This window comes from Hemitrygon akajei, chromosome 12 (assembly GCF_048418815.1).
Source record: "Hemitrygon akajei chromosome 12, sHemAka1.3, whole genome shotgun sequence".
In the NCBI taxonomy this organism is placed as follows: Eukaryota; Metazoa; Chordata; class Chondrichthyes; order Myliobatiformes; family Dasyatidae; genus Hemitrygon; species Hemitrygon akajei.
In genome coordinates this window covers 97,533,761-97,557,199 of record NC_133135.1, presented here as the reverse complement: position 1 = coordinate 97,557,199, position 23,439 = coordinate 97,533,761, and the positions used below count along the sequence as shown (strand labels likewise).

The following is a 23,439-nucleotide window of genomic DNA, read 5'->3' as shown; positions in this document are numbered from 1 at the left end:
AATGTTACGTTCTTCCAGTTATATGGCTCAGAATGTTGGACGATATCTAGTAACATGAGGAAACGAATTGAAACAACAGAGATGTGGTTTTTGAGGAGGATGCAAAGAATATCATGGATGAAACGAATATCTAATGAGGATGTCATGAACAGAACAAGCACAAAATGAGAAATAATGTATGAGATCATGAAAAGGCAACGTGACTTCATTGGACATGTGAGTTAGAATGCATGGTAATTATGGGAGAGATTGAAGGGAAGAAAGCAAGAGGAAGGCAAAGGCAAATGATGATGGAGACAGCAGCCAGAGAACTGAAAATGAATACCAATGAATTGATCCACTTGACCCGAAACAGGAGTGTGTGGGCCATGGCAGACAAAACTCAAAATGGGCATGGCACCTGATGATGATGGTCTTATTAATAAAATCAATGAAGGGCATATGATTGATTAGGAAGCGAAAATTTATCTAAGAGTGGAGAGGGAAAATCCTCTGTGTAAAGAAGAAAGTGGATGTGGTGGGAAGAATTCAAGTTGTACTGAGGAGGGGTGTAAAATGACAACACACAAAATGCTGGAGGAACTCAACAGGCTAGGCTGCATTTTGTGTGTGTTAGGATTTCCAGCATCAGCAGATTTTCTTATTTTTTGTGGCGTAAAATGACATGAAGATATGGTAGATGAGTATAGTTGAAGTAATGGTTCCCTTTCTACCTTATCTAAATCCAGCAATGGTAGCACTTTGTGTTCTAGTATATGCTCCACCTTGACACTTCGCTCATTTCACTGTATCTGTCCCCCCCTTTCCTCTTTGTTTGCCTCCATCTATCATTCACCTGTTATTGTCTCCCAACTCCACATCCGCTTATCTTGCTTACCTGGCACTAGCTGCCTGTCGTCTTCCATTCCTCAGTTCGTCTTTCTCCTTTCTCCACACATGAAGAGTTTCGACCTGAAACATAAGCATCCCAACTATCTTCTCAATGATGCTGCTCAACCCATTGAGTTCTTACAGCAGATTGCATGGCTGCAGTCTGGTGTCTCAGGAATGGTTAGCATGATGACACAAATAATTGGTGTTGACAATGAGGGGTGTAGTTTTAGGCAGCTACAGTGTGGTATTAACGGGCAGGGCAATGGGAACTGGAATATAACCCTAATCTGGTGATGCATTGAGGGCGAATGGGGATAGGGCATGTTGAACGGTAAGGCCTTAATCGAATATTGGTGTACGCATCCGAGGATAATTGATACAGTGAAAAAGCATATTCTTCATTAGTTGGGGCGTGGAATGAGTGACCAGGGAGGTTATGATTACTATATTTGAGATACTTCCGCGTGACACATACTATTTGCTGAAAGTTAGAGCCTGGCGCGTGCTACCAGGAGTTATTCAGAAAATGAGCAATCCTAATGCGGTCAATTTGCATTGATCTTCGAGATCAGAGACTGAGGAATGAGTGCTAGCATTGCTGTAGACGCTCCCGGAACACATGCACAACATTGCAATCCACGCGTCGCATCAAACGGCACGAAAGAGAGCAAACAGCATCCGCCACCAGTGCAGGCAATCGGGCGGTACTAAGCATGCGCAAAGCGGAAACCGCGCGCAAGCAGCACTGGGCACGCGCAGCAGGAACGGCCGCCCTGTGGTTGTACTGAGCATGCGCAGACGGAGCTCCGGTGCTAGTAGCGACGATGTTGGCGTCGGCCGAGGTCGGGACGTAGCCGTAGGTGGCGGCAGCGCAGCCAGGAGAGCCGGGTAAGGACTGTCGGTGATCGGCAACAAGTCACAACTTGGGATGTGACAGCTCGTCACAACATCTCCCTCTGACTGACATGGCTGGAGGCCCGAGAAAGTGAGTGAGGATGAGGAGAGATTCCTTGACCCCGGCTGGATGGTGAGGAAGAAGAGTGGGACTCAGCAGGGTATCTGGGTTGCATGGCCACTACGGTAGAGAGCGGACTGATGTAGAGAGTGGGGCCTCTGCTCCCTGATAGATTGAAGAGATACTGACAGAGACAGATCCCAAAAAAACTCTGCACTAATGGGCCTTCTCTTCCCACCCCCCCCCCCCCCACTTATCCCTGAGAATAATAGGGAGTGAGATCCGTGATTTCTGACGTGGGAAGCGTGAGGGTGAGAATTAGTGTAGCCTGTGACAGTAGTTCCATGTGTGACTTGGAGAGGAGTCTGCAGTTTCTGGTGTACATTCGCATCTGCTACTCTTGTCCTCAGTGCTGAGGTATAGAGTAGCCTTTAGGTTTAACTGCAGTGCACTTTGGATATGTTGTCACTGCAGCCACTATGTACCAGTGGTGAGATATTTGGCAAGCTGAGCAACTTCTTTGCCCTCAGTGGTTTCCAACTTGAGGAGAATTGTTGCAACCTGTGGCATCTAGGGAAATTGAAAGTGCCATGATATTTTTGACCTTTGTCTTGTTGATGGAAAGTCATCATGAGATATGCAATCTGTGACCTACTGTTGTTAACATGCTATTTATTTGATTGAATCACAAACAAGAAAAAACCTGTAGGTGCTGGAAATCTGAGCAACACACAAAATGCTGGAGGAACTCAGCAGGCCAGGCAGCATCTATGGAAAAAAAGTACCGTCGATGTCTCAGCCCGAAACGTCGACTGTACTTTTTTCCACAGATGCTGCATAGTCAGCTGAGTTCCTCCAGCATTTTGTGTGTGTTCCTTGCATTTATTTGATCGGTCTAATTGAAGAGATTGAGTGCATGGTAAAGTTAGTCAGAAATGTAAAAACATACTAAAAGTTTTTGTAACAACTGATAAGAGAGTAAGGTGGTTCATTTTGGTGGATCAAATATTAATGTGCTCGGTTCTGGTCGCCTCACTACAGGAAGGATGTGGAAGCCTTAGAAAGGGTGCAGAGGATATTTACAAGGATGTTGCCTGGATCGGGGAGCATGCCTTATCCTTGAGTGAACTCGGCCTTTTCTCCTTGGAGCAAAGGAGGATGAGAGGTGACCTGATAGAGGTGTACAAGGTGATGAGAGGCATTGATCGCATGGATGGTCAGAGGCTTTTTCCCAGGGCTGAAATCGTTGCCTCAAGAGGACACAGTTTTAAGGTGCTGGAGAGTAGGTACAGAGGGGATGTCAGGGTTAAGTTTGTTACTCAGAGAGTGGTGAATGCGTGGAATGGGCTGCCGGCAATGGTGGTGGAGGCGGATACGATAGGGTCTTTTAAGAGACTTTTGGATAGGTACATGGAGCTTAGAAAAATAGACGGCTATAGTAATTAGGCCTAGTAATTTCTAAGGTAGGGACATGTTCGGCACAACTTTGTGGGCTGAAGGGCTTGTATTGTGCTGTAGGTTTTCTGTGTTTCTGATAGCACATGCCCTTTGTATGTAAATGCTGTGAAGGATCCTGCCATTATTGGTGTACTCTCCATTTATATTTGGTCTCCCAAAGTGCAACACTTCACATCTGAAATGTAGAAACAGAAAACCTCCTACACAATGCAGGCACTTCGGCCCATGATGCTGTGTCGAACATACACTTATTTTAGAAATTACCTAGGGTTACCCATTGCCCTCTATTTTTCTAAGCTCTATGTACCTATCCAAGAGTCTCTTAAAAGACTGTTGTATGCGCCTCCACCACTGTTGCCGACAGCCCATTCCATGCACTCACCACTCCCTGCGTAAAAAAACTTACCCCGGACATCTCCTCTGTACCTACTTCCAAGCACCTTAAAATTGTGTCCTCTCCTGTTAGCCATTTCAGCCCTGGGAAAAACCCTCTGACTGTCTGCATGATCAATGCCTCTTATTATCTTATACACCTCTATCAGGTCACCTCTCATCCTCTGTTGCACCAAAGAGAAAAGGCCGAGTTCACTCAATCTATTCTTATGATGCATGCTTCCCAATCCAGGCAACATCCTTGTATATCTCCTCTGTGCCCTTTCTATATTTTCCACATCCTTCCTGTAGTGAGGTGACCAGAACTGAGCACAATACTCCAAGTGGGGTCTGACTAGGGTCCTATTGTAGCTGTAACATTACTTCTCGGCTCTTGAACTGAATTCCACAGTTGATGAAAGCCAATACAGGTAGTCCCCGAGTTACGACCGTATGACTTACGTACAACTCGTACTTACGAACCGAGGAAGGAGAACGCCGTCTGCCATTTTAAGTCCGGTCGCAATGCCGTCCGCCATTTTAAGTCGTAGCCGTTGACACTGTGTTGAGTGTTTAACTTTGTATTTGGCTTAAATTTTCCTTAGTAAGATTCACCCTGACCCCCCCCCCCCCCCCCATTCCGGTCAGCTGGTTGCGCAGCGAGATCAGCGCCGGGCTGGAGAACGGAGGTTCTCGAGTTTGATTTAGTGACAGACCACTCCCATGCCAGGTTGATGTCGATCCAGTGCCGGGATGATGTCAAACTCATAATTCGACCTCATAAAAAAAACACTGCCACCTCCAGTTTAAATTCCCACACGGAATATTGTGGAGGATCAAATGCCCAAACCCAGCACAGCCCCCACTTGTCCCATTTAATCTGTCTCAGTGTGGTGGTCCACTAGGACCCAGCGGACCCTGGGAGCCGGTGCAGCTCGGGTCCCGCCACCTGCAGTGTTTTTGTTCCATTGATGGGAAGCGATTGCGATTGAAAATAAAGTGGAAATAATAAAGCGTTTGGAAAGAGGTGAAATGCCATCGGTCATTGGAAAAGCATTATGCTACAGTCGGTCAACGATCGGAACAATTTTAAAGGGTAACGGATAAAGTGAGAATAATGGAGCATTTGAAAGGCGTTCCTCCGATGAAAGCTACAATTATTACTAAGCAACGCAGTGGTTTAATTATTGGAATACATACACTTCTTAAGTGTTTTATGTGCATAGACAGGTAAAATATATATTATATACTAAGACAAATGTTTGACTAACTGACGCTAAATAATACCGGATGTACTTTTCCGACTTACATACAAATCCAACTTAAAGACAGTCTCAGGAACGGAACTCATACGTAACCCGGGGACTGCCTGTACACCGTATGCCTTCTTTTCTTTCTTTTCAAATCTTTTTATTATTATTATTATTCAAAAATACACAGGTACATCGAAGTAACAACACTTAGTAAGGTTTTTTTTATTCACAAAAATTTTCAATCTTTAAGATATTTCTTTTGATGCATTGTAAGTCCCTTCTTAACCACACAGTCAACCTATGCAGCCACTTTTGGACCCCAAGATCCCTCTGATCCTCCACATTGCTGAGAGTCTTACCATTAATACTATATGCTGCCATCATATTTGACCTACCAAAATGAACCACCTCACACTTACCTGGTTTGAACTCCATCTGCCACTTCTCAGCACAGTTTTGCATCCTATCAATGTCCAGCTGTAACCTCTGTCAGCTCTCCACACTATCCACAACACCCCTAACCTTTGCGTCATCAACAAATTTAATAACCCATCCCTCGACTTCCTCATCCAGGTCATTTATGAAAATCACAAAGGGAAGGAGTCCCAGAACAGATCCCTGAGGCACTCCACTGGTCACTGGCCTCCATACAGAATATGACCCGTCTACAACCACTCTTTGCCTTCTGTGGGCAAGTCAATTCTGAATCCACAAAGCAATGTCCCCTTGGATCCCATGCCTCCTTACTTTCTCAATAAGCCTTGCATGGGGTACCTTATCAAATGCCTTGCTGAAATCCATATACACTACATCTACTGCTCTACCTTCATCAATGTGTTTAGTCACATCCTTAAAAAATTCAATCAGGCTCGTAAGGCACAATCTGCCTTTGACAAAGCCATGCTGACTATTCCTAATCATATAATACCTCTCCAAATGTTTATAAACCCTGCCTCTCAGGATCTTCTCCATCAACTTACCAACTAGTGAAGTAAGACTCGCTGGTCTGTAATTTCCTGGGCTATCTCTACTCTCTTTCTTGAATAAGGAAACAACATTTGCAAACCTCTGATCCTCTGAACCTCTTCCATCCCCATTGATGATGCAAAGATCATTGCCAGAGGCTCGACAATCTCCTCTCTCACCTCCCACAATAACCTGGGTTATATCTTGTCTGGTCCCAGTGATTTATCCAACTTGATGCTTTCCAAAAGCTCCAGTACATCCTCTTTCTTAATGTCTATATGCTCAAACTTTTCAATCTGCTGTAAGTCATTCCTACGATCGCCAAGATCCTTTTCTGTAGTGAATTCTAAAGCAAAGTATTCATTAAGTACCTCCGCTACCTCCTCCAGTTCCATACACACTTTTCTACTGTCACACTTGATTGGTCCTATTCTCTTACGTCATATCCTCTTGCTCTTCACATGCTTGTAGAATGCCTTGGGGTTTTCCTTAATCCTGCTTGCCAAGGACTTCTCATAGACCCTTCTGGCTCTCCTAATTTCATTCTTAAACTCCTTCCTTCTAGCCTTTTAATCTTCTAGATCTCTATCATTACCTAGTTTTTTGAACCTTTCGTAAGCTTTTCTTTTTTTCTTGACTGCATTTTCTACAGCCTTTGTACACCATGGTTCCTGTGCCTTACCATCCTTTCCCTGTCTCATTGGAATGTACCCATGCAGAACTCCACACAAATATCCCCTGAACATTTGCCACGTTTCTGCCATGCATCCTATCCCTCTCCAGTGCTATGGTAAAGGAGGTAGAATTGTGATCACTATCTCCAAAATGTTCTCCCACTGAGAGACCTGACACCTGACCAGGTTCATTTCCCAATACCAGATCAAGTACAGCCTCTCCTCTTGAAGGCTTATCTACATATTGTGTCAGAAAACCTTCCAGAACACACCTAACAAACTCTACTCCATCTAAACCCCTTGCTCTACGGAGATGCCAATCAATATTGGGTAAATTAAAATCTCCCACCATGAAAATCCTGTTCCAGAATCTGTCTGCTCCTTGATATCCCTGTTACTATTGTGTGGTCTATATATAAAAAAAACACCCAGTAGAGTTATTGACCCCTTCCTGTTTCTAACTTCTATCCACAGAGACTCAGTAGAAAATCCCTCCATGACTTCCTCCTTTTCTGCACCCGTGACACTATCAGCAGTGCCATGCCCACACCTCTTTTGCCTCCTTCCCTGTCCTTTCTGAAACATCTAAAGCTTAAATAGCCATTCCTGCCCCTGAGCCATCCAAGTCTCTGTGATGGCCACAACATCATAGCTCCAAGTACTGATCCACGCTCTAAGCTCATCCGCTTTGTTCATGATGCTTCTTGCATTAAAATAGACACATCTCAAGCCAACAGTCTGAGCACATCCCTTCTCTATCACCTCCTATCCTCCTTCTTACACTGTCTACAAGCTTTCTCTATTTGTGAGCCAACCGCCTCTTACTCCATCTCTCCAGTTCGGTTCCCACCACCAGACAATTTTAGTTTACACTCTCCCCAATAGCCTTAGCAAACCTCCTTGCCAGGATATTGGTCCCCCTTGGATTCAAGTGCAACCCATCCTTATTGTACAGGTCACTCCTGCCCCAAAAGTGGTCCCAATGATCCAGAAGAATGAATTCCTGCCCCCTGCTCCAATCCCTCAGCCACGCATTTATCCTGTACCTCACTCTATTCCTATACTCACTGTTGTGTGGCATAAGCAGTAATCCCAAGATTACTATCCTTGTGGTCCTGCTTCTGAGCTTCCTTTCTAACTCCCTGTAATCTGTTTTCAGGACCTCCTCCCTTTTCCTACCTATGTTGGTTCCAATATGTACCATAACCTCTGGCTGTTCACCTTCCCACTTCAGGATATCGTGTACGTGGTCAGAAACATTCATGTTTCTTTCCTGCATCCACAGAATCAGAATTAGTCTGACCCCCTAGCTATAGAGTCGCCTATCACTGCTGCCATCCTTTTCCTTTCCCTACCCTTGAGTCACAGGGCCAGACTCTGTGCCAAAGGCATGGCCACTGTTGCTTCCCCTCACCCCCCCCCCCCCAACTGTACTTACAGGAGACAGCCATAGGGGTACTCTCTAGTATCTGACTCTTGCCCTTCCCTCTCCTGACTGTACCCGCTTATCTGTCTCCCGAGGCCCCGGTGTGACTACTTGCCTATAAGCGCCTATCTATCATCTCCTCACTTTCCCTGACCAGACGACGGTCATCAAACTGCATCTCCAGTTCTCTAACCCGGCCCTTAAGGAGCTGCAGCTCGACACACCTGGTGTAGATGTGGCCATCTGGGAGGCTGGGAGTCTCCCAGACATTCCACATCTGACACCCAGTGTAGAACACCAACCTCTCAGACATTCTTCCTATTCCTGTTCTTCACAATTAACTTAACTTGCCTTGACGCATTATCGCCGAAGCCCCATAGAGCCAAAGCCCTCTGATCTAACGCCTGCTCTATAAGGCTGTCTTCTTTTTAAATTCTTCCTGCCGGTCTAACTCGCTGATGTCCATTTGGTTGGATTAAGTTAATCTGCCTTTTTATCTTCCCGTATCTGAAACGGGTCTCTGTCCCGCTGTATCCTTTGGAAACCACAGCTTTCTGTAATGCTGCAAATCTGCATCATCTGTGAACTTGAATACAGCAGAAGTGGCAGTACTGATCTCCGTGGTCCACCAGTAGTCATGGATCTTCAGTGAGAATAATTTACATTGAACTTCTGGCAATCACAGCCTTTTTCCTTTTGCAAAGTTTGACTCCTGTCGTTGATAACACTTTGATGCCCATTGATTTCAGTTTTCCCAATACTTGATGCTGCACTTTGTTAAAAGTTGCTCTGTTGCCATGGCAGTTGCTCTTCCCTCACCTGTGGAATTCAGGTCTTTGGTTCACTTTTGGACTAAGGCTGTGATGAGCTATGCAACCAAGTGGTGCAAGTAAATCCCAAAGTGAGCATTGGTGTGCAGGTTATCAGGGAGGAAGTGCCAGTTGTTAGCATTGTCAGCAATACTTTTCATCACCAAAAAGCAAAGTGCCTGAATAACTCAATGGTTTAGACAGGATCTGTAGAGGCAAAGCAATAGTTGATGTTTTGGGCTGAGCCCCAAAATCAGGATCCATCACTTTAAATGACCTGAGTAAGCAGCAGTTAGCCAGATTCGATTAGTTCTGCTATAAGTGTAAAGGATATTGTTGGGTTGTTTTCCATATTGTTGGGTAGTGTTACATCTATATTGGGATAATTTGGCTGGAGGCCTGGAAGCTTTTGGAGTTCAATTCCCAATACTACAATACTAGCAGCTATGTGGTCAAAATATGGAATAGGCAGAGCTGAGGCAAGCCTTGTAATGTGTTTCTGTTCCAATTGGTGGCTTCATTCCAGTTTGTTTCAATATTGCATAAGGGGTACGTGGCATGGATTGTGTTGAAGTGTTGAAATTTATGGAAATATTTATTCGCTTTTAATTTCTTTGTGCTTCAAGTTAATACGGAAGTGAAATAATTATTGGAAGTACCTTGATTATATAGGAATCACCATTGTTCATCTTTTTGATTAGTAATTTTTCTGTGGTTGATCAAATGTTATCTGTTTAAGACTTCTCTACTGGGATAACTTGGCTGGATGCTTGGAAGCTTCTGGAATTCATCTCTTCAAATCCATAGCTAGGAGAGAATATTTTCACAAAGCAGCTCTTTTGTCAAAATATGGAATATTGACCACGTTGCATGAATCTTATTAAACAACTGGCTGCAGTTCTGAAAATAGCATGTTTTTTTTTGAATTATCAACTGTGTATTAGTCTGCAGCATCAGTCCAAATTTTCTTTAATCTGAGAATTCAGTGTGAACATCCTAATAAAAATTGACTGTGTGGTCATTTGTGAGTTCACAATGGCTACACTTTTTAAAATACTTGTGCAGTAAAACAGGTAACTTTGAAATTGTCATGCATGATTTAATTTTGCACTAATCAATGACTTTCAAAAAACATGCAGTATTGGCTATTTTGCTGTGTTTGATTTTTCAAAATCAATGGCAGTAAACACTGATCTCTGCCATTTTGGGGAGTATTTTGAGGTTATTGAATTATATGGTGCCTGTTTTGGCCCTTTGGCAAAGCTGTGGAACTTGTCCCACGCTCTTGTTTTTCCATCATCTTGAAAAGTTCCCTGTGAGAATTTGGTAGCTTTATTTGGAGGCAGAATTGAGCAGGTTATTTTAAGAAATTAAATGTATATTTTGCTTTAAAATAAAGTTGGATAATGGAATTGAATATCAAACAGTTTTAGTTGTTGTTGATCTATAGGTATTTATTAAAGTTTGATCAGTTTTGAAGTTCACACCCAGCAATGCTATCACCCAAAAAAAATAGTACAAGTCTGTGGGAACTGTGTATCAAAGTGCACAATCTGGGTGAAAATTGGAAACCATGAAACCTAGGTCTGCCCCATTCAAATCAGGTGACTCTGTCCTTTATAAGAAATCAAAATATGACCTTTGTAAAGCCATGCTAAGAGACAGTGCCAGTCCAGCTATCATTTGTGGCAGGGTCTACATACTATAAATGGGTTACAAAATAAAGTTGGACAGCATTGCCAACAACAGCACATTCCTTCCCGATGCACTTAACACATTCTGTTCATGTTTTGAACAGAAGGGAATTGGTATGTCACAACCTATCCTGACAGTATCTAGTGCTCCTGAATTTATTGTTATTATCATGGAGGTAAGATCAGTCTGAAGAGTGAACCTGTAAAAAACATTGCGCCTGGATGGTGTTCCTGGCTGTTCACTTAGATCCTGTGCAGATCATCTAGCAGGCTGTATTTGCAGACATTCTTAACTCTCTGCTGCAGGCTGAGGTTCCCTTCTGCTTTAAGAAGACCACTATCATACTATATCCAAGTAAGACAAGGTAATGAATACTGCCCAGTGATTCTGACATCTGCTTTCATGAAGTGCTTGGAAGGGCTGGTCATGACATGCATCAACTCTAGCATTCTACACAACCTTGTTCTACTGCAATTTGCCTGCTGTTGAAATAGGTGGATACCATCTTCCTGACCTTACACTCATCTCTGGAGCATCTAGACAGTATATACACCTAAGCCTGACAACTGTTTGTTGACTATAGCTCTGCTTTTAATATTATAATTCCAAGCATTCTTATGACCCAAGGTTCAGACCCTGGGAGTCAATGCCTCCCTCTGCAACTGGACCTTAGACTTCCTAACCAGTAGACCTCCATCGTCTGGTTTAAGATGGCCTTACTGAAGATGGGTGATAGCTGACTTGTGGTTCATAAAGCAAGAAATACAATTAAATACTTCATTAATTACACTTTTTGAATTTAATTTAATTGACATTATTTCTTAATTTCTCATCCTTCACACTAGGAATAAAAATTTTTGTTAACATCTCCTTCTGAATGTGCACATGCAAATTATAGTCATTTGTAATAAATAGTATGTACAGTAAGATATACAACAGAATAGTCAATATAGCTTAGAAGAACAATTGTCTCAGTGTAAATCAGTCTGATGGCCTTTTGGAAAAACTGTCCTGGAACCTGTTGGTCCTGGCTTTAATGCTGTGGTACCATTTCCCGGATGGTAGCAGCTGGAACAGTTTGTGTTTGGAGTGACTCGGGTCCCCCATGATCTTTTTACACACCTGTCACTATAAATGTTCTGAATAGTGGGAAGTTCACATTCATAGATAAGCTGGGCTGTCTGCACCACTCGCTGCAGAGTCTTGTGATTGAGGGAAGTACAGTTCCCATTACCAGGCAGTGATAAATTTCTGTAGAAATTTGTGGTAAACTCACTGCAAACAATGAAGATACAAGCGAAAGCAAGGCTGACTTGAGGGTCAAGGCGTGTGGGTGTGATGCAAATTCGGAGCGAGGTTGAGGCATGTTCGAGATGAAGCTGGAACGAGCAGAGCAGAGGTGTTTCAAAACTTATTCATCTAAACTAGGGGCAAGGTTGGATCGATTTAACTGTTGGGCCAATTTGGAAAGGTTGTGTACGGGCTGGAATGTTGCAGCGGGGTCCAGGCACAAAGCGTTGATGCGGTGCAGCCTGGCTCCTAGTGCAGGGTTGACCCTGGTGTTTGGAAATTTAAATGGCAGGCCAGATAAATTGAAAAGTCAAGGTGTTGGGTCCGGAGGCGAAGGTAAGGTTGGGCTGGTTCTGCTTACTGCTCAGTGATGTTTACTCTGGTCTTGTCTCCTCGGTGCTGAAGATGTGTCCTGCTCCGGGCTTCTATTCTGAGAAATCTGCGACGATTTGTTCCACTGTGTGATGAACTGAGGCTATGGGCCTGCTCCAGCTGCTCTCGGCTTTGGGTCTATGGACTCACTTTCATTCTGAATGCTGTTGCTTGTTTTTATTGTTTACACAATTTGCTTTTTTTTGCTCTCTGCCAATGTTGGTCTTTTTAAAATTAGGTTTTTTGGGTATTTTGTTTTGTGGCTGCCTGTAAGCAGACGAATCTCAAGATTGTGTAATTTATACATACTTTGATAATAAATGTACTTTGAGATTTGAATTTAAACTTTAAATCTGTAAGGATGGGCAGCAACACCCCTGTCTGATTATTCTCAACACTAATGCCCCATAAGGCTGCGTCTTCAGCCCCCCACTGTCCTACAATCATGACTGCATGGCTAGATTCTGCTCTACCTCTTTCTACAAGTTAGCAGATGATAGCATTGTAATGGGGCCACACCTGAGATAATGATGACGCAGAGTACATAAAGGAGATAGACCATAAAGCATAGGAGAAAAAATATACTATTTGGCCTATTGCATTTGTTCCATCATTCCATCATGTGATTTGTTAACCCTCGCAATCCCTTCTCTTGATAATCTTTAACATCCTTACTAATCAGAACCTATCACTCTCCACTTTAAATATACCCAAAGTCTTCCACAGATGTCTGTGGCAATGAATTCCACAGATCCACCAGCCACTGGCTAAAGAAATGCCTCCTCATTCTCTGTTCTAAAGGGATGTTCTTGTATTTTGAGACTGTGCTCTCTGGTCTTTGTCTCCCTTTCTGCAGAGAACATTCCATCCATGTCCACTCCATATTCGTCTTAAAATATTTAGTAGGTTTCAATGAGGACCCTCTCCCCCCATCAGCACCACCACCATCATTCTTCTAAATTCCAGTGAGAATAGGCCCAGAGCCATCAAAATGATGCTTTTATTCCTGGGATCATTCTCATGAACCTACTCTGGACCCGCAGACATTGCTTGAACCAAATGACTTGTGAGCTCATGGGGGTCTTAGGAGAAAGCTAGGATGAGTTTAGTGATGGTGATGATCAAGTTGAAGATTGTACTTGTCCAGATGTTGTTGATCTGAGGATGTTACTTTGTCTCTGCAACGACTGTTTGGTTGTTGCTTCTATCAGTGCTATCATGATGACCCAACCTTAGATACATAAGAAATGGAAGTAAAAGGCAACTTATGATTTGTTCTTACTCTACCATTCAGTAAAATCTAAAAACGTGTCAGTTTTGAATACACGTGGCATTCTAGATCTTCGTTATTCCCAACATAGTGCTTTCTTCATTCCCCAGGGAGTCATTCAGCCGATAGTTTGGTCAAGTCAAAGTCAAACTGGTTTATCCATCATGTTGATTCGCTTGCTGCCTGTATCAGAACATATCTGGTAATTATATCTATTAATGTCAAGGCTCGTTCAGTGCTAGTGCTACTAAACCATTCTTGATGATAGATATTGAAGTCCTCACACAGAGATTAAGTACAACGTGGAGGAGCACCAGTTCATCCTCTGAAGGATCATGGTAATTAGGAGGTTGCCTTTTGCATGTTTGGTTTAATAGATAATAGACAATAGGTGCAGAAGTAGACCATTCGGCCCTTCAAGCCTGCACTGCCATTTTGAGATCATGGCTGATCAACTACTATCAATACCTGGTTCCTGCCTTGTCCCCATATCCCTTGATTCCCCTATCCATAAGATACCTATCTAGCTCCTTCTTGAAAGCATCCAGAGAATTGGCCTCCGCTACCTTCCGAGGCAGTGCATTCCAGACCCCCACAACTCTCTGGGAGAAGGTTTTTCCTTAACTCTGTCCTAAATGACCTACCCCTTATTCTCAAACCATGCCCTCTGGTACTGGACTCTCCCAGCATCTGGAACATATTTCCTGCCTCTATCTTGTCCAATCCCTTAATAATCTTATATGTTTCAATCAGATCCCCTCTCAATCTCCTTAATTCCAGCGTGTACAAGCCCAGTCTCTCTAACCTCTCTGCGTAAGACAGTCCAGACATCCCAGGAATTAACCTCGTGAATCTACGCTGCACTTCCTTTACAGCCCAGGATGTCCTTCCTTAACCCTGGAGACCAAAACTGTACACAATACTCCAGGTGTGGTCTCACCAGGGCTCTGTACAAATGCAAGAGGATTTCCTTGCACTTGTACTCAATTCCCTTTGTAATAAAGGCCAACATTGCATTAGCCTTCTTCACTGCCTGCTGCACTTGCTCATTCACCTTCAGTGACTGATGAACAAGGAGTCCAAGATCTCTTTGTATTTCTCCCTTACCCAACTCTACACCGTTCAGATAATAATCTGCCTTCCTGTTCTTACTCCCAAAATGGATAACCTCACACTTATTCACATTAAACACCATCTGCCAAGTATCTGCCAGCCTATCCAAGTCACCCTGAATTCTCCTAACATCCTCATCACACGTCACACTGCCACCCAGCTTAGTATCATCAGCAAATTTGCTGATGTTATTTTCTATGCCTTCATCCAAATCATTAACGTAAATGGTAAACAGCTGTGGTCCCAATACCGAGCCCTGTGGCACCCCACTAGTCACCACCTGCCATTCCGAGAAACACCCATTCACCGCTACCCTTTGCTTTCTATCTGCCAACCAGTTTTCTATCCATGTCAATGCCTTCCCCCCGATGCCCTGAGCTTTGATTTTACCCACCAATCTTCTATGTGGGACCTTATCAAATGCCTTCTGAAAATCGAGGTACACTACATCCACTGGATCTCCCCCGTCTAACTTCCTGGTTACATCCTCGAAAGACTCCAACAGATTAGTCAAGCATGATTTACCCTTGGTAAATCCATGCTGGCTCGGCCCAATCCTATCACTGCTATCTAGATATGCCACTATTTCATCCTTAATAATGGACTCTAGCATCTTTCCCACCACCGATGTCAGGCTGACAGGTCGATAGTTCTCTGTTTTCTCCCTCCCTCCTTTCTTAAAAAGTGGGATAACATTAGCCATTCTCCAATCCTCAGGGACTGATCCTGAATCTAAGGAACATTGGAAAATGATTACCAATGCATTCGCAATTTCCAGGGCCACCTCCTTTAGTACCCTAGGATGCAGACCATCTGGACCTGGGGATTTGTCAGCCTTCAGTCCCATCAGTCTTCTCATCACCGTTTCCTTCCGAATGTCAATCTGTTTCATTTCCTCTGTTACCCTATGTCCTTGGCCCATCCATACATCTGGGAGATTGCTTGTGTCTTCCTTAGTGAAAACAGATCTAAAGTACTCATTAAATTCTTCTGCCATTTCTCTGTTTCCCATAACAATTTCACCCAATTCATTCTTCAAGGGCTCAACATTGTTCTTAACTATCTTCTTTCTCTTCACATACCTAAAAAAGCTTTTGCTATCTACCTTTATATTCATGGCTAGCTTGCGTTCGTACCTCATTTTTTCTCCCCGTATTGTCTTTATAGTTAAGTTCTGTTGTTCCTTAAACATTTCCGAATCATCTGTCCTCCCACTCACCTTAGCTCTGTCATACTTCCTTTTTTTTAATGCTATGCAATCTCTGACTTCCTTTGTCAACCACTGTGGCCCCTTTCCCCCCTTTGAATCCTTCCTTCTCTGGGGGATGAACTGATTTTGCAGCTTGTGCATTATTCCCAAGAATACCTGCCATTGCTGTTCCACTGTCTTTTCTGCTAGGCTATCCGTCCAGTCAACTTTGGCCAGCTCCTCCCTCATGGCTCCATAGTTTCCCCTGTTCGTCTGCAACACTGACACCTCTGAGCTGCCCTTATCCTTCTCAAATTGCAGATAAAAGCTTATCATATTATGATCACTACCTCCTAATGGCTCCTTTACTGCAAGATCGCTTATCAAAGCCATGAAATGTCTGTGGGTCTGTACTGAGGACTCCCAACTCCCATGACTACTTCTGTCTATTGACTCTGAACTACTAGTAAATTGGACAAATACGGGGATTGTGAAATAGGTGTATGTTGACAATTTTGGTTGAGAAGGATGATCCTGATGCAAGTTCTCAACCAAACCATCAACTTACACCTTTTGCCTCTGCAGATGCTGCTCAACCCACTGAGTTCTTCCAGTGTTTAATTTTTGTTTCAGATTATAGCATCTGCAGGATTTTTTTGTCTTCATTGTGAAATAGGTAACTGGCATTTGTCTACAGTTCTGTGAGTACAAGTGAAATAGGCTGTCAGAAAAATTGCAAATTAAGACACAGTGCTGGAAACACCCAGTGGGTGAGGGGACATCTTTCAAAAGAGAAATAGAGTTGATGTTTAAAGTCAAAGATCCTGTCTGACCTGCTGGGTGTTCCCAGCATTTCAGCATTTTCTGTTGTTTTTGCAACGGGTTGTTTTCCTGTAAGAAAACGGTCTCAATTTAGACAACAACACACACAAAATGCTGGTAGAACACAGCAGGCTAGGCAGCATCTATAGGGAGAAGCGATGTCGACATTTCGGGCCGAGACCCTTCGTCAGGACTAACCGAAAGGAAAGATAGTAAGAGATTTGAAAGTAGAGGAGGGAGGGGGAAATGACCGGAGGGGGTGGGATGAAGCTAAGAGCTGGAAAGGTGATTGTCGAAAGTGATACAGAGCTGGAGAAGGGAAAGGATCATGGGACGGGAGGCCTCAGGAGAAAGAAAGGGGGGGGGGGAGCACCAGAGGGAGATGGAGAACAGGCAAACAACTAAATATGTCAGGGATGGGGTAAGAAGGGGAGGAGGGGCATTAACGGAAGTTAGAGAAGTCAATGTTCATGCCATCAGGTTGGAGGCTACTCAGCTGGTGTATAAGGTGTTGTTCCTCCAACCTGAGTTTGGATTCATTTTGACAATAGAGGAGGCCATGGATAGACATATCAGAATGGGAATGGGACGTGGAATTAAAATGTGTGGCCACTGGGAGATCCTGCTTTTTCTGGCGAACCGAGCGTAGGTGTTCCACGAAACAGTCTCCCAGTCTGCGTCAGGTCTCGCCAATATATAAAAGGCCACACCGGGAGCACCGGACGCAGTATACCATACCAGCCGACTCACAGGTGAAGTGTCGCCTCACCTGGAAGGACTGTCTGGGGCCCTGAATGGTGGTGAGGGAGGAAGTGTAAGGGCAGGTGTAGCACTTGTTCCGTTTACAAGGATAAGTGCCAGGAGGGAGATCGGTGGGAAGGGATGGGGGGGATGTGTGGACAAGGGAGTCGCGTAGGGAGCGATCCCTGCGAAAAGCAGAAAGGGGGGGGGAGGGAAAAATGTGTTTGGTAGTGGGATCCCGTTGGAGGTGGCGAAAGTTACGGAGAATTATATGTTGGACCTGGAGGCTGGTGGGACAGTAGGTAAGGACAAGGGGAACCCTATCCCGAGTGGGGTGGCGGGTGGATGGGGTGAGGGCAGATGTGCGGGAAATGGGAGAGATGCGTTTGAGAGCAGAGTTGATGGTGGATGAAGGGAAGCCCCTTTGCTTAAAAAAGGAAGACATCTCCTTCGTCTTGGAAAGAAAAGCCTCATCCTGAGAGCAGATGCGGCGGAGACGGAGGAATTGTGAGAAGGGGATAGCCTTTTTGCAAGAGACAGGGTGGGAAGAGGAATAGTCCAGGTAGCTGTGAGAGTCTGTAGGTTTATAGTAGATATCAGTAGATAGGCCGTCTCCAGAGATGGAGACAGAAAGATCAAGAAAGGGGAGGGAAGTGTCGGAAATGGACCAGGTAAATTTGAGGGCAGGGTGAAAGTTGGAGGCAAAGTTAATGAAGTCGACGAGCTCAGCACGCGTGCAAGAGGCAGCGCCAATGCAGTCGTCAATGTAGCGAAGGAAAAGAGGGGGATGGATACCGGTATAGCTTTGGAACATGGACTGTTCCACAAAGCCAACAAAAAGGCAGGCATAACTGGGACCCATATGGGTGCCCATGGCTACACCCTTGGTTTGGAGGAAGTGGGAGGAGCCAAAGGAGAAATTATTGAGAGTAAGAACTAATTCCGCTAGACGGAGGAGAGTGGTGGTAGAGGAGATTTGGTTAGGTCTGGAATCCAAAAAAAAACCGAAGAGCTTCGAGACCATCTCAGTGGGGGATGGAGGTATATAGGGACTGGATGTCCATAGTGAAAATAAGACGGAGGGGGCCAGGGAACTTAAAATCATTGAAAAAATTCAAAGCATGAGAAGTGTCACGAACGTAGGTGGGAAGAGATTGAACAAGGGGGGATAAGACAGTGTCAAGGTATGCAGAAATGAACCAGGTAAATTTGAGGGCAGGGTGAAAGTTGGAGGCAAAGTTAATATCCAGATAAATTTGAGGGCAATTTAGACACCATTCTCTAGATGTCGACGTGGAGGACTGTGCTAGGTCAGTTGTGATGCCAGCGCAAAGACTGATGCACTTTGGTGTGTTGTTTAAGCATTTATTTGAAGAGGACAATTCATGGCTACATTGTTATAGGAAGGTTGGGCAGAAATTTTCTCCATTGTGTGGTGTCATGAGTGAGCAGGTTATCTACATCACAGTCCAACCATGAACATCTAGTATCTTCGTGTTCACAATTATGGAGATTAACTAATCCACTTAGTTAACTAAATTTAAATTCCACAGTTACTGTCATGGGATTTGAATTACTATTATTGCTAGACTGTTGGATTGAATTACTAATTCTGACTTTGGTATTTGTTATGCCTGCCACAAAACAAATTTCACCACTAATGTGAGAGACAATAAACCTGATTCTGATTCCTATTCTAATTAGCCTTGTATTACTAATCTGGATTGCTAATGAATTTCCATTGCTTTCAGTTTTGATATTTTCACAAGTTCAAGCATGAAAAGACTTTCACAGAATTTGTTCCAGATCTAACATTCCCTTTAATTTCAATATCTTTTTGCTTGTTTGGATTCATCCATCTGAGCAAAGAGTAACTGAATATTTTATTTCAAACATCCTCAAACTGGGACAAACGAAGTGTATGGTACATTCCCTCAAACTTGAAACTTTTAAGACTAATATTTCTTTGTGATCGAATTGTTGGGTGAGGCTTTGAAGAACAAACTGCAAACAAACGTCTTGGAGTGGAGTTCTGGGGGTGGATGCAATCTAAGGGCGGTGCACCAGGAGCGGAAGGATAAGGCTGAATGCTGATTATTGCGTAGTGATGCTGTTTTTGTAGCACAGAAGTAGGATACTGAGCGCAGTTTATGCTGTAATTGAGGCACCCTTCATCACATCAATGTATCCTTCCAGGTTCTACTAGCTACCTAAGTCACGTTAGTGGGATACACATTTTAACGACTGAGGTAAAGTGGCTTCTCTTGAATTTTGTATCTGATTTATTAATAGCAATGTATTTATGACCCCTAATTCTGTTGTGGAGTGCCAGCTGAAATAATGTCTAACTTATCACATTTTCCATAAAATGTCACCCTAGAAGTAAAAGCAAGGTCTCTCCCATCACTGTTGATGCCTAGTTCAGACCTAGTTTTTGCCAGTTTTGTTATATTTTCTCCAGTGGCTGTATATTTCACATGTATATAGGGGTGCCACAGAGGCAGAATGGTTAGCACGTCACCATTACAGTTCGGGGCATCGGAGTTCGTATTTCAGTTCCGGCATCCTCTGTAAGAAAGTGGGAATGTTCTTCCCTTGTGTGCATGAGTTTCCTCCGGGTATTCCAGTTTCCTTCCACAGTCTACAGATTGTCTGGTTAGTAGGTTAATTGATCATTGTAAATTGTCCTGTGATTAGCCTAAAGTTAAATAGGTGGGTTGTTGGGCAGTGCAGCTACTTGGAAGGGCCTGTCCTGTGCTGTATCACTAAATAAAATAAAATATAACTCAGCAGAATTATTCCCTGCTTTCCATGTTGTTCAACTGAGGTTCTCTAGGAGTTGAATATAAATCCTGTGTCTTTCAAATGAGTTCTCTGGAAGTGAATCCCCAGCACTTGGGCTTTTTATAGCTTGAAATGTGTCCTTGCTCCTAATGATGTGAGTTCATACCCCCATGTTCCTTTTTAATATTTGGCTATTTTTCAAGGAGTTTGTGACTCCCTTATTTCTCTTTAAAAATGTGCCAATTTGTGCTTAATCTGAAGTTTATTGGCTAATTTTTTCACCAGAGCAATTTTATTTATTTATGGTTTCCTACTTCTTTTGTAATAAAATCACCAATGTACCACTACCCATTCTTTCAGCTAACTTTCAATACCACATTTAGAAGGGGAAGCAAGTTAATTTATTTTAATCATGTTACTCATAACTTCTTTAATGTGTTGCTGTCATATACACCATTCAGACTGTGGTTAGAACATTAGTTGGAAACGAGGCAAGTATTGATTTGCTCTTGTGTGAATGGAAAAAGTTGCATGTTGTACTCTATTCATTAATTACAAGGCAACTTTTTTCTGTTTCTGGAATGGTAGGGCTAGCACACACAGCAAGCCCATTGTTTGTCTTAAACCAGTGATCACATCAATTAGTTCATTGACAATTCTAGATACATAAGAGATGGAAAGAGAAGGTTACTTGGCCATTCGTATCTATTCTATCATTTAGTAAAATCCAAAAACTTTTCCTAGGCTTGAATGTATGTGCTATTCTAGCTCTCCTTTATTGCCAGAATAGTACATTCCTCATTCCCCACAGAGGCAAAGTGATATCTGAAGGGAAAAGGGGAAAGTTAAGACAGTAAATAAAGCTGCTCTTTTAATGTTTGGCCCCATTAGCTTTCTGAACAGTAGTATTTACAGAGGCTCTCTTTTCTGATTGGGTGGTATAATGCCGTTTGATTCTTCCTTTCATACCATAAGTCATAGTAGCAGAATTAGGCCATTTGGCCCATCAAATCTGCTCCACCATTTCATCGTTATCCAATTTTCTTCTTAGCCCCAATCTCCAGCCTTCTCCCCGAATCCCTTCATGCCCTGACCAATCAAGAATATATCAACCTCTGCCAAATATACATAAAGACTTGTCCTCCACAGCTGCTTGTGGCAAAGAATTCCACAGGTTCACCGCTCTCTGGCTAAAGAAATTTCTCCTCATCTCCATTCTAAAAGGATGCCCCTCTAGTCTGAGACTGTGTCCTTTGGCCTTAGACTCTCTCATCTTAGGAAGTACACTCTTATCAAGACATTTCACTATTTGATAGGTTTCATTGAAGTCACCCTTCATTCTTCTGAATTCCGGTGAATATAGGCCTGGAACCAACAAATGCTCTTCACATAACAAGCCATTCAATCCTGGAATCATTTTTGTGAACCTCCTTTGAATCCCCTTCAGATTCAGCACATCCTTTCTAAGGTAAGGGGCCCAAACCTGCTCATAATACTCCAAGTGAGGCCTCACTGGTACTTTATAAAGTCTTAACATTACATTCTTGCCCTTGTATTCTAATCCTTGAAATGAATGCTAACATCACATTTGCCTTTCTCACCACAGACTCAACCTGCAATTTAACCTTCAGGGAATCCTGCACAAGGACTCCCAAGTCCCTTTCCATCTCAGTTTTTTTTTTGTATTTTCTCTGCATTTAGAAAATAGTCTACCTTTCATTTCTTCTACTAATGTGCATGACCATACACTTCCCGATACTCTATTTCATCTGCCACTTTACCCATTCTCCTAATCTGTCTAAGTCCTTCTGTTATCCTATACTTCCTCAATGCCTATCTTCATGTTGTCTGCAAACTTTGCAATAAAGCCATCAATTCCATCATCCAAATCATTGACATGTAACATAAAAAGATTCAGTCCCAACACAGACCCCTGTGGAACATCATTCATCATTGGCAGTCAACCAACAAAGGCTGCATATTCAATATGTGTAAATGAGGTTTTTCACTCAGTGCTCACAAGGGCACAAACAGGAATAGGCCAAAAGGTAATAAGGTGTTTTTACCTGCTCTAACATTCAATAAGATCAAGTCTGAACTTTTAGTTCTGCACCACTTCCCTGCACTAATCAGCTCAGACAACATCTATAGAGGGCAATGCCAGTCGATGTTTTGGATCAGTGCAGATAAATGGTCTCAATCCAATATATCAACTGTCCACTTCCCTCCATTGAGACTGAGTTCCTCCAGCGCCTTGTGTGTTATTCCAGATCCCAGTCTCTTGAATCTCCCTCCAATATTGCTTGATTTCTCCAAGAATTAAAACTCTGTTGCATCCTGCCTTGAATATATGTAATAACTGAGCATCTGCAGTATCTTGGGTAGTGATTCAGCATCCTTTGGGTGAATGTGAGTTTTCTTAACTCCAGTTCTGAATGGTGAACCTCTTAGTTTCAAATTATAATCCTTGGCTCCAGACACCCAGCAAAGAAAATCAATCAGTTCCTCATCTATCCCATCAGACTTGTAAAAATGTAGTATATTCCAGCATTTCATTCTACTGAACTCTGTGCCTGGTCTGATTAATCTTGCTTCATTGGACAAATCTGCCATTTTAAGAGTCATTCTGGCAAAGCTAATTGTACTTCCTCTTTTGCAAGTTTAGGGAGACCAGATAATCTAGGCCCAGTCTCACTAGTGCTTTTTTTATTACTGCAGTAAGATGTCTTTAGTCTTGAACTTAAATCTCCTTGCAGTAAAGGCCAACATATAATTTATCTCCGTAATTATTTCCCTGCATGTTAACTTTCAGTGATTCATTTGTAGGGACACTCATATCCTGCACCCAGCCATCAACATCTTTCAATCATTTTACCATTTAAGAAATACTCCAAATTTTTATTTTTATTTTATCAATGGGGATGTTCCATTCTTCAGTGTTACATTTAACCTGCCACATCCTCATCCACTGACTTTATTTATTCACTTATCCCTCTTGAGTTCAATCATCAGGCTCTTGGACAAAGAGTTAACTATCTATTGATATGTTCCCACAACCAATGATCTTACTTTAAGGTATCTATCTTGTTATCTCATGTTCTCATTATTTATTGCTATTTATTTATATTTGCAATTACATAGTTTGTTGTCTTCTGTACTCTAGTTGATTTTTCATTGATCCAGTTGTAGTTACTATTCTATAGGTTTGCTGAGTATGCCCACTGGAAAATAAATCTCAGGGTTGTATATGGTGACATATGTACTTTGATAATAACGTTTACTTTGAACTTTGATCTACATCCTCCTCACACTTCAGATCAGAACTTAGTGTGTGAGGAATTACTAGCAATAACCTAGACCTGCTACAAGGAACATTT

General features: G+C 42.9%; 1 protein-coding gene across 4 annotated transcripts in view; it reads left to right on the top strand.

The window, feature by feature from the left end:
• The first annotated feature begins 1,640 nt into the window (after nucleotides 1–1,640).
• rabgap1l (RAB GTPase activating protein 1-like) overlaps nucleotides 1,641–23,439 on the top strand; it is a 587,017-nt gene continuing 565,218 nt past the window's right edge. For 2 of the 4 annotated variants that reach the window (XM_073063719.1, XM_073063722.1), the window contains exon 1: nucleotides 1,641–1,761. The gene's annotated coding sequence lies outside the window, so the exon portion shown is untranslated. Of the gene's footprint in view, nucleotides 1,901–23,439 lie in introns of all 4 variants that reach the window. The other 2 variants (XM_073063720.1, XM_073063721.1) reach the window with 2 other exon arrangements.